At 38.2% G+C, this 12,754-nt stretch overlaps 1 protein-coding gene across 2 annotated transcripts in view; it reads right to left on the reverse strand.

Moving 5' to 3' along the window:
• cdh13 (cadherin 13, H-cadherin (heart)) overlaps positions 1–12,754 on the reverse strand; it is a 444,891-nt gene that overhangs the window by 229,717 nt on the left and 202,420 nt on the right. The gene's annotated exons all lie outside the window — the stretch shown is intronic.

Below are 12,754 nucleotides of genomic sequence, written 5' to 3' on the forward strand. Positions count from 1 at the left end.
ATATAAAATTCAGTTGAGAATTCTATAAACACCTACAATTACAGATATTTGTAAAGAATTTGTCAAGCCAGTAAACAAGGTTCATTTTTAATCTCCAAACCCTTTTTTTTTTTAGCTCCTGTCAAAATTCAGACTCAAGTATGACACTCTGGCTAAACCTTAATGAATAATACATCAGTTATTAAAATGTGTGGCTGTTATAATGAATACCACTTCTCTACAGTGTCTACCCACACACTTGTGTGTATGACTTAATAACAAACACAATTTGCTGCCTGCTAAAGTGGAGTCATTTGTACTTCAAAGGCTGGGATATTGTGTTAACTGGCACCGAATAATTTATGTAGTGATACATGAAGAAAGTTGTACATCCATCTTCACAAACAGTATATTACTGTGCTCTTTTGAAATATCGTAACTGATCTGTGCAAATACTGTCTTTTCAGTGGTGAGAACTAATACAGCTTTACCACCTTATTACATTTATAATAGTGTAAAGATAAAAGACATTGGATATTTACATCACAATAGATCTCATTAAAAAGCTGAAAAGTTATAATGGTTACGGACAATATGGACTAAGCATTTGTTGTAATAGACATGAGCACTGAATTAATGCGCTTAGTGAAATAAAACAATTGTAATCTTTACAGTATTGATACATATGAGATTAGGGTTATGCATTAATAAGATGTTGTGTTCATAATGCTATGTGTCACCAGTAGTAAGGCTTATTTCAGAAAGCCAAATTTCCTCAATGGTCTAGTGGGCAGTTGTAGCTCAGTGGTTAAGATGTTGGGCTACTGAGCAAAAGGTTGTGAGTTCCAACCCCAGCACTGCCAAGCCACCACTAGTGGGCCCTTGAGCAAGGCCCTTAACCCTCAACTGCTCAGTATTATAGATCAAATAAAGTCACACTGGATAAGTGCGTCTGCCAAATGCAGTCAATGTAAATAACACCCATGTCAAGTGACAGAGTTTTGATTTGGACTATATAAACAATCTGGATGTTAATTCAACACTAGGGATTTTACTGTGTGTTGATAAAAATGTTAAAAGAAAGAAAGAAAATAGTTGTCATTGAACTCACTTTACATAAAGGCCAGAGAAAATATCATAACTTGCATTCTTGTTACAGTGTTATGACTGTCATTGGCAAAATGGTAACAGTTATGCAACAGGTTTGTAATTTTAGAATAATTTCACCACCGAGTTCAGGAGCTACTGTAGAGCATCTTTTGGAAATGGCGATCCTTGCCCTATTATGTTCACCTACAGTGTATTTAGCTCTTGGTTAGTTTGCCTTTTTATATACAGTACTCTGTGTATCATTCTTGTAAAATCTTAACATTCCTGTTCCTCATTTCTGATTATGGCTTGCCCTGTACGGTCTTTTATGACCTTATTGAGTGTATGCACTTGCACCCTGCCACACTCTATACACTCCGCCTGTTACACTTCAGTTCATCACCATTGTGTGAAGTATGCGAAGAATTAGTTGACTTGAGTGTTAAGTAAGCACCATTAAAGCTGACTGAAGCAATATTTGTGCCAGGTGGTGTCTGTTGGATAAGCCTTTATAAATGTTTATGTACCTTAATGTCAATTATAATTACGGGATTATGTTGTTGCCCAGTAGAGGTACGACATAAGCAAATAATTTCCCTGAAATAAAATCACTTTAATTTCTTATTTTAGTACAATCTTTCCTTCTGTTTCTGCTTGTTGAATTCCTTCCATTTAATTTGAAATTAAACACATCAATACATTACATATTGGGGTGCATCTACAGTACATGACTAGCAAACGGATTTCCTGTGACCTTAAAGAGGCACAAATCATGAACAGTTTTAATGCTATGCTAATAGTAATCCATCATCATTAACCCACAGGGCAGGAGCTCTCACTCCTCTTCTCAAACACCTTCCCACTTTGAACAAAGTTCTATTGCCACATTCATCTCATGGCTGCAACATCACATCAAAAACATTCAAAAACAAGTTGTTTTTCAGGCTTAATAGGTCTAATAGCTAAATATCCAATCGGGAAGGACATCTGTGCAATGTACAAACATATGATTCATCAGTAAAACTCCCTCTTAACTCTCAAAGATTTTCTCTTATAAACCAGTTTCTGTTCCTGGAAGTCTAGGTCCTTGTTTCTGCCTTTTAGCACTCTTAAGCCTAATGAAGAGTTTCAGTCTACCATTAAATGCTTAATGGTTCATTCTCGCTGCTATGCAGTTCATGAGTGGTGATAGTTAGAAAGCACTACCAATCACCGCTCCCCCCCACCCCCACCCCCCACTCCCCCAAGCTTACATTTCAGCTTCACAAAATTATCTACAAAGAGCCCACAAGGACAGTGAGACTGAGACTCTGGTTTATTAAAGATATAACTTAAACCATTTTAAGTGCAGCACACAGGACAGGGTCTATGCAAATAGATTTATTTTGCACTCTCAGTGTAATTTACTAAGCCTGAAGGTCACTTCGGAGTCAGTGACTGTGTGAGCAAATGAATTCGATTTATGTGCACCCCATCCCCCCCCCCCCCCCCCCCCCCCCCCAGGCAGGATAAAATCATGTTTTTTTCAAACTATGACTTAATATTGGTGTAATGGTGGTTTAAGATATTGGCCACATCTTTGCAGTATTTGCCTAAAGGACACACAATTATGTCTATGCTGTTTCATTTAGCATTCATATTGTATTTTGTCGGGGGGGACATTGGACACACAATTTGACAATTTTACTTTTCTAGCAGTCTTTTTGAGATCAGGTCTCCTCACTGCTATCAAAAACTAAAGTGAATGTGTGAATTAAACGCCTCCTCTCTCAGCATAAATAAACGCACATACTGTACCTATATAAAATCATCTATTCAATCAATAATTTCATTTCATAGCATACAAAAAAAATGAAGAGATGTACAAACCACACTATAAGGAAGAGAAATGCCTGTAATAACTGCTTTTCACACTCTTATTTTAGTAATAGTTAATTATATCGCATCAAGATATCAATCAAAAGCAGTAAAAAGAGCAATATTTCTTTTTGCAAGGTTCTACTAGGTTTATTGTTGAATATTGAACGGTATTTAATTAAAATGTCCTGCTTTTTTTTTTTTTTAATCATTGACATAATGAAAATAGATGTAGAAGGTAGAATATGATGAGTTATTTTGGCTTACTGATGAACTGAGTTAACTTTGAGTTCAGATTGAGCTGACTCACAGAAAAGAAAACTAATTCTCATCACAATAGACCAATAGTAATTCTGGGATAATTATATACTGTAATTGTGACATTATATACATAATTATAACTGTAATTTGTCATCATTCTGAACTGAATTGTGAATAAATACAACTCTCAACTCCAGGCTCCCTCATTTGATGCTAAGCTCGGGTTACTGTCTGTGCAGAGTTTTACATGCTCTCACAGTGGCCTTGTGGGTTTTATCTGGGTTCTCCAGTTTCCTGCCATCTCCAAAAACATGCATGTAGGTGGAATAGACACTCTAAATAGACTTAAATGTGTGTGTGAATGGGTTGGTATCCTATTAAGAGTGTTTTCCTGCCTTGTGCCCAGTGTTCCCAGGATAGGCAATGGATCCACCTTAACCCTGACCAGGATAAGGTGGTAAAAGGTGATGAAAATAAACACAAATCAGTAGCTTGGTGCCCACTCCCGCTCCCAGTTTCCTTGGACTACCCCATAGAGCAAATCCAGTTCTTTTTTTTGTAAATTCTCCATAACACATCCACTAAATACACACGCACTTTATCAAATTACACACTCAATTAGCACTCTTTATTTAGGATATTGGGAAAAAAGCAGGGTGTGGTAGTGCCATTCCATGCTCAGAGACAAGCAAGAAGTCATCTCGAGACATTATATGGATCGTGACTTTAGTGTGCTTGGTTGACCAAAATAAGAGCTCTAATGGATACTACAATATGACATGGCCTCAGGCCATATCCGCTTGGCTTAGTCGTCTTCCTCCATGTGGGAGCTCAAAATGATTTGCTGGAACAAATAAGGGAAAGGATACTGGCAGGAAAAAAAACGAGTTTGGACGAACAAGCTTGTAACTACCCACTACTCGGCCCTTCCAATCTGTTCGAGTTACTTTAATGTGCAATATCAGTCTGTGGGTTTCTCCTTTCAAAATGGTAACACAGTACACTGTCTCTAATTAACTTCAGACAAATATCAGTCCACACACACTCACTCACGCACGCACACACACACACACACACACACAGCACGCACAATAATTCTAAGCAATGTGCCAGAGCCTGAGGATTGCAGACGGTGAGGCGGATCGATGGAAGACAAACAGCTGTTGGACACCGCGATTCCATTACCTCCCTACGGTGGATCAAAACATTGCCTGTGCCAGCAGTAAGCAAACCTGGCCAAACTATGAGCATTGGGGCAGTTGAAGATGAGCCACACTGCTGTGATAACTCCATCATGCTGGAGGCCAGATGAGGGCGGACCTGCAGTGAGAGTTGAAACCAAAGAACACCCCTGCATGCCGGTAGCTCTATTCAGCAGGCAATGAAGCGTCGCTGTCATATGGCTACAGCAGTACAACGCCTGCTCTCGCAATTCATATTTATTCCACCAGCAGCATACATGTGTTCTTATACTGTACAAATAGATGAAAGATTCCTGTTTTGTTTTTTTTGCCTCCATATGCTGTCTTTCACTTTATCTGTGTGCTGTGTGTGGAGGTGTGTTTTGTGAGACAGACAGACAGACAGTTTGTGTAGGAATTCAGGCATTTACTCTGGCATAAAGAACGTTTCTTGTTCTCTCAACTTTTCCTCTCTTTGGAGCTTTGATTCCTCTAAGACAGAATTTTAAAACATTATCCAAAACAAGAAAATACAGAGTCATGAGCGTTATCTCTACTGCTAATGGCTTTCATTGTGAACAATTCCTTTTTCATTTGTTTGGTTTTTTTACTGTGTCTTTCTGCAATCAACACATTTGGGGTCTATTTACTAACACTGATTTGTATTTAAACTATCCTCATTATCTGTACCTTCAACAATATCAGTCTAAAAGAAAAGCAACTAACATTCTAACTAAAATAAAAAGTGCTGGAATGGTAAGAAATTCAATTTGAATATTATTTTTCTTTCCACATTTATTTCTGTGATAAATAAATCAATGTTGGTATCAAAAAGTCAGTTTTATTCTTTCAATCTCTTCTTAGTCTTCTTTCTGTTTGAGGTGTAAGTTCTGTGTGTCCATATACTTTTGGAATTTATACACAAAAAAAGCTAATAAAAGCCAATGCTTTATCCATAATATAAACTCCAGTGATGAGCTGTATTAAGTCCACTGTCTGAAATATCTTTAAATAATAATAATATTTCACCCTGACAAGCCTGTCATTTTTTGGGGAGAGAGAGATAAATACACACATAAAAACAATGAAATGTCATTTGAGGGATGAATTCAATATATACACAGTGCTTCCTGTTGGTAACTGGCTGCACCAGAGCAAATTTAAGGGTTTCACAGCAACACAGGTGAATATACGATCTCAACTTTTATATTTTATTAGTACAAAATGCTGTAAACTATATTGATTTTTCCCTCCATTTCAATATTAAGGGCTATGGTGTACAGGGGTGGGGGTGATAATTACAGAGTGCAAAGCACTGCAAATGTGACATTTAATCACTCTTGCCACACCTTTGCGCAACTCACAGCAGCCACCTCTTACAGGGCTTCACAGTTTCTGGTGCTGTCACTATGTGCTGTGTGAGAATTTTAGATCCCACTTTGAATTAATTGTACAATAAAAAAAACACATAAACAAACAAACAAATAAATAAATAAACATTATTATTATTATTATTATTATTATTATTATTATGTCACAGTCATGCAGGAGGTAAATTAAGTATTGCTGAATTCCAAGCAATGACTACAGTCCAATCCCCACAAAATTTATTGTTTAAATTTATACTGTATATGAGGTAAAATACACAAAATATTTCAAGGCCTTCTCACACAAAGCGTAGTAATAATATCTTTGAGGACATTTGCAGTTATACCCGCAATACAGGCATGAGCTCTGTCCTTATGCTTATGAAAGCAAGAGAATAGTCTGTAAATCAAACTGCTAATTATTGCATCTGTCGGTAAGTCTTCTCACCAGTTGCATTAAACTGTTAAATCTCATTAAAAATCTTTGAGAAAAAGATTATTGTGCCAAGGGACAATAAATACCATATAATATGTTCTTAAACTGCTGTGAGTTGCACTGATAATGAGGCAACGGTTTCACGGTCAGTACTGTGTCAGGGTGTCATGTTGGAATTGCTGAGAAATACGTAGGTATTTATCCTACTTCAGCTCAGATAAGTGAAACCTCATCTCATCCCAACTTTAGGCATGAAAGGACAGACAAAATGTAACACAATCAATATAGTAAATATTTCAAATGTATCTTTTTGTTCTTACTGAACAAATAAGGCATTTTGTTCTCTCCGTTAATAGGAAGCTAGTGATTGATGGTTGGACTTATACTTGTTGTGGAATTTGTATGTACTCCATTTTTATTCCGAGTTTGACTAAAGGTTGGAACTCGGAATTTCCAACCTCCGACTAGGAAAAACCAAACAAAACCAAAAAATCAACTTAGAATTCCCACTCAGAAAGTTGGGAAAGTCTCCTCAACTCTAAAATTTTACAGTTCACGATAACATTTTACAGTTCACTGTTGTTAGGAGATAATATACATCAGTCATACGTACATTGCTCACGGCTGGCACGATTATTGCTAACAAAAAATAAACATGGAGGCGTCCATGTTTGCTACCCCACTGATTGCTAGTTAATGGACAGCTAGTTGCATGTAACGTCAAACTGTATCTGCATCAAAATGTGCATGCCATCCATTGCTGTGCCTTTTAGCAATCAAGACATAATAGTTTTGTTCTCTACCATGGATTTTAGCTAGCTAGCAAGGATTAGAAGGCTAGATTACTAACATTACCCTTCAAGGTGTGTATAGAGATCCACAGAGATTCACCTCACAGTGGTGGTGAGCACTGTAGCTAACAATAGGTTATTAATTCATTCTGGAGGATATGTGCTGTTTATAAATATTGCAGGATATGACTAGTTGGTGACACAATAACATTGCTGCTGGATCAGAGGCAACCTAAGATCTAACCAACAAGCTCTTGTTGAAAGTAAAAGACTTATATTCTGTAACTGTGACAGTCAGGTTAATCCCAGTTACAAAACAAAACCCTCATAGAATTTGTAATGGTTTTAATGGTTATAATGGGAATTGTATTGGTTTTTACTGGTGATTAGTTGCCTTCAGTTGGTGGCATGTTATGTCTAGTGAATACCATTAAAGACCAATAATGGTAATGGTAATGGTTTTAGGGTTTAGCTGATGGTTTGTAATGGTATTTGTAGTGGAAACCATTAGAATGTCTGTGACGGTTTCTATTGTTTTTTTGTTTTTTTCAGCAGGGATGTGTACAGTACCAGTGGTAGCAGATTATTTATATCTTTAGAGTTGTGAATACTTAAGGCACTTCCCAAACTGCATACTAAATACAGTATCAGTATTTAATTTTACAGTATTTAGTAATAAATACAGTAAGTGTCTTAGTAAGGTTTTTGGCCAGCACAAGTAGCCAGAACAGCTTCAGTGTGTTTTGGCATTGATTCTACAAGTCTGTGAAACTGTACTAGAGGGATGGAGCAATATTCTAGTTTAAGACAGATTTGGAACTCTTTAGTTCCTCAAAACATACAGGAACCTCAGTGCCTCAAAGGACATAAGAAAAGTCACCCTCAATATGTCAATCATACACCTATAAATGCTTATTATGAAAGTTTATTCATGCATGGATTGGGCTTGGAATGTTCCTTCCACACGTTGACACAGCATAAGCCCAGACTAAAGCTCTACAGTCTACACATTCTTCTATGGTTTCAAACAAAGCAGACCACATGCAGAAGGAGCTTTTAGAAGGAATTAAACAGGCATGACATAGACGCCCAACTCCAGACTGGTGCAATAATGGGGCTATCACCACCGCCCTGTGTCCAGCAGCACTCTGGCCATGAATAGTACAGTGAAGAGCATAATTGCACAGCGACCAGGAAGAGAAAGCGCTTCAGAGATGTCAACTGCATAGTTAGTTAGACCTTCAGTGGAAAATGTTCTGCTTTCCACTACAGGATGTGTCCCTAAAAGGATTTTGATGTGCATGCTTTGCCCAATGCAACCCTAATGAATGGAAAACATGGTCTTTAAATGTAAAATGAATCGTGCTGGCTGTATGCATTTTGATCTGTATTTTCATATACATTAGCACTTCTACCCACATTGTCTATCTTCCCTTTATTTAAATGCAGATGTGATGCCCGTTATCTCAGTTATGGGTGATAGTAGCAAACATCAATTAAAGTCCAGATGTCCAGATTTGCATGAAAGCTGATTCCCATATCTCCCTCTCTCTCTCTCACTCACACACACACATACACACACACAGACTCACACATGTGCAGTGAGAATAAAGAATAAGAACTGTACTGGAGGCTTTGGAGTTTCTGGAGTCGTGTGAATTGAGGGACCGGGACATGGCATGTGTCACGGTGCCTGAGAGAGCAGCCTGACTCCAATCTGTTTCTTCATCTAAGAAGATGATTACTGCTGCTGGAAAATGAGTTGGAATTAGCTCAACTGTAATTATTCCTGATGTGCTGTACAGGAAACAGACAGAAAAATGCAGTAATTCCTGCTGCCACAGATTTAGGCAATGTGTGGCAGTCTGATTAGATGTGTGCGCATGTGTGTGTGTGTCAGGTGGCCAAGATGAGAGCAAGGGAACAAGCCCATCTGTTTGATTAGACAGAAAGAGTGTAGAACACCACAAAAACATGCTATTAAGGAAGCAGGGCTTTCAGCCCATTCCAGGAGAGGTGCTGCTTTTTTTTTTTTTTTAACCACAGCTGAGACTCAGCTTATGACTCACTTGCAAACCTGCCAGTCCAGCTGTGAAAGAGAGTGAGAGAGAGAGAGAGAGAGAGAGAGAGAGATGTGCATGTCAAGCCAAGCATGGTCAGCCTCATTCATTCATCACATCACAGCAAATATGGCAGGCTTTGATGCATTAGTGCTACTGGTTGCGGCCGTGATTGCGGAGCTGTGTGTGGACAGCAAGTAGAGAGATGTAAATGTCAAGTGTTGCACTGAGTAGGGGCTTTGATCCCACCTGATTTTCAACACAGTACCACACAGGCAGCTTCAGGAGGAGACAGAGCGTCTAACACACACACAGACAGGTACACAAACCTGTTGTTGTTTTCATATTAAGTATTCAAAATGTGCCAAATGAGAATTTGAAGATGCTCACATGAACACGCAAGACCAGTTATAATGTCATCAACTATCATGTCAAATGCCTCAAGAATAAAGTTAAGAGCAGGTTTATTGAGATGTAGAAAAGACAAAAAAAAAACAAACAAAAGAAAAACACCAACCAAAAATGACAAAATAAATTTGCATGTGAGGACTGACGATGAGGTGGAACTACTGCATAAGATTACACTTGACATCTAAAGCCTAGTTCACACTGCACTGGCAGACACCAACCAACGACAACAGACACATTTGTCTGATTTTGTCAGATCAGTGTGTTAACCCTCTCGGCAATCTTTTTGGTGTCGGTCAGCCTTTGTTTTCTCGACTGAACATGTTCTATCAGCGTTTGACGTAATCTGACCTGGCTATGAACCGTTGCCATGACGATGAGGAGGGAAGCATCCCTGAAAACTCCATAGACATGAAAGCCCATGCATTAGATGCTAGGCTTGCTAAACCATTATTTTGGTTAAAATGGCAGATTTCTGGACAAATTAGAAAGAAGAGGAGAAATTATGAATTAATGTGTTATTTAAATAAAATTGTTCATTTTGACCCCTGGTGCGGATCATCTGCTAATTGTATGCCATTTTCTGTATTTTGTTTCATTAAGTAAGAAGTGAAATCACAACAAATGTTACATTTGCATAAAAATATTATTCCTAATGTATGATCTAATAATAGTCTTATTGGAGTTGTTAAAACTGCTTGGGGCAAACCAAGCAACATTTCAAAGCTCCTCACATCCTCTGTATGCAGTTCATTGCATACATGTAAGCAGCGCCCTGTCTCTCATGATGCAACAACCAAGGTTTCACCCACAACCTCTTTCATTTCACTTTTCCGTCTTTTCAGGCAAAGAGCGACACGTACACTTTTGATTGTGGTAAAAGGGTCATCTATTTTTAAACCAGTCTGACTGTCCTTAAAAAAAAGTTTATTGGTCTCTAAATCCAATGGCCGACTTTTAAAAGTTGGCAATTGTCTGCATTGGTTGGAGTCTGTGAATAAGTGCAGTGTGAACCAGAGTTAAGACAACGAGCAATTAGCATTATCAAAAAAAATTCCTTGTTCCTGCCCATGCAAAAACAGTGAAAATATTTGTACAATTTCTCCACCTTGGAGGGCGTTTTTGAAAAGTGTCATTTTCAGTGACCCATTTTATCATGTGGTCCATATGCGAAAACCCACCGAAAAAAATATATTTTAAAAAATATCCATATACGTGTGCTCGGGCCTCAAATAAATGAGAAGTATAATACACATGCATACTTATTACAAAAAGAGAAAAATAAGAAACATACTATGCTATTCAAGCATGAACAGATTGTTCAAACACTTTTTATTAGAATGCCCCAAAACAGAACAACAACAAAGAACAGCAACAAGGAACCAACATCTGGAATGAAAGAAGCTGTTCAATCAGCTGAGCAGCAGCAGCAAATGCTACACATTATCTTTCTTGTTATCTGCCATAGCCATGGGGTACAGCCTTTCTTCTGTCAGGGTGTTATGTTTTAGAAAATGACTGCTTTTATGTAGCTAGAAAATGGCTAGAATTATTATTTTCTGAATGAGAATATGTTACACATACCAGACACTTACACAAAGAATCCAGCTGAGTGATTACAGATCATACAGAATAGATGACAATTCATCCTCTACCTTAACTTTCAGACAGCTTAAGAGACACAATTCTGCACAGTCATGGGTTGGATATGTAGGCTAGGATTGCAGTAAACAATCTGGTTTTGAGTAAAACAAGTCTCTGATCGCTGTTACAATCCAATTATGACTTGGTTTCATCCACAGACCTCAAAATACAACTTTTTTTTAATGGCACTGGCATAATCAAATGCACTGTAATGACACATGACTCCACTTGCCTTACAGCAGTGCAAATCCTATGAGATAAAACTGACACTTAGGCTTTGTTCATACAGTAGGCCAAATAGTATTTATTTATTACATTAGATTTTTTAGACCAAGAGTCTGTAGCAGAAACTGCAAGCAAGCAAATCAATTAGGTTTGTCCAGGCTAGAGTCACATTAGCTTGAATATCGGTACTGGCCTGTACAATAATGCAGGATGGGTAAAAGATAGAAGGTTAAACTGCTACTGTCTCAAAGATTTATGTATGCCATGTTTGTTACTGCCTTTACAGGCACTCCATCAACGTTGTCACGTCGCGAGACGTAAGGGAGTTGAGTACGGAAGCAGGTGCAGGTAAAGACGTATTTATTTAAGGGCAGGCAGACAAATCCAAATCATAATCCAAAAAACGTAGTCAAGACAGGCAAAGGGACGGGCGATCGGCAAACAGGCATGAACGGGGCAGAGCAAGAATCGAAGTCGCGGTCGCAGAAAACAGGGTCAAAACACAAAACAAGAAACATGAACTATTACTATAAACCGGGAGTGGAAAAATCAGCGTGGACTAAATTAACTAAACTATTCTAAAGTTTAAACTAACTAAATCTATCAAGGAACTTAAACAATGTATCTAACTATACTATATCTACTATAATACTACGCGAGGTGTACAGGGACGCGAGCGGTATATGTCCCGAATATAATCAGCGCTAAGCGCTGGCAGCTGAAAGCAATAAAGCCACACCCCTGAACAACAACCAATGACAGAACAGGGAGGAGACAGAACAGAAACAAAACAATCGCACGTGTCCACAGTAAACAATGTCACGGTTATCAACATCCGAATAGCATGCGCTTGCTGAGCACTTGTGCACGTAGCTCATGAATGCGCGCGCCCCCTCATCTCTCCGAGCATGCTGCCAGAAGGGGAGATCATGACAAATGTAAAATCTCACTAGTTGGAGAATAATGAAACTATTTAAATTATGCTCCATATACTTATAGTCCACTTACAGTACAGTGGAAAAACATAACATTTCCAGCCATTTATTTCAAATGAAACCTTATTGCAAACCTTGAGAAATGTAAATAAATAAATTAATAAATAGGAATTTTTCCTGTTCAGACTGAAGAAAATCCTTCTGTCAGGCGGCAGAGACAGCAACAGTTGCAGTTGAATGCTTCTATCGAAAATAAAGACTGGCGCGCACACAAACAAATCCAAAACACAATCTCAAGGTCAGAATCCAGAATCAGGCAAAGAGTCATGCAATGTACAAACAGGTATTCAGAGAACGAGACTATACTCATGAAACAAGGAAACAACGTTGGTCAAAACCAGAAGTAGCAAATATGAATTAAAGGCTTGGTACATCAGAGATGAGAAACATCGCTGAACGAATACTTCCCCTGAACGAATTTTCACCCTGGGAAATTCGTAAGTCATAATTACGCTGTCAGT

Source organism: Ictalurus furcatus, chromosome 4 (genome assembly GCF_023375685.1).
Source record: "Ictalurus furcatus strain D&B chromosome 4, Billie_1.0, whole genome shotgun sequence".
NCBI lineage: Eukaryota > Metazoa > Chordata > Actinopteri > Siluriformes > Ictaluridae > Ictalurus > Ictalurus furcatus.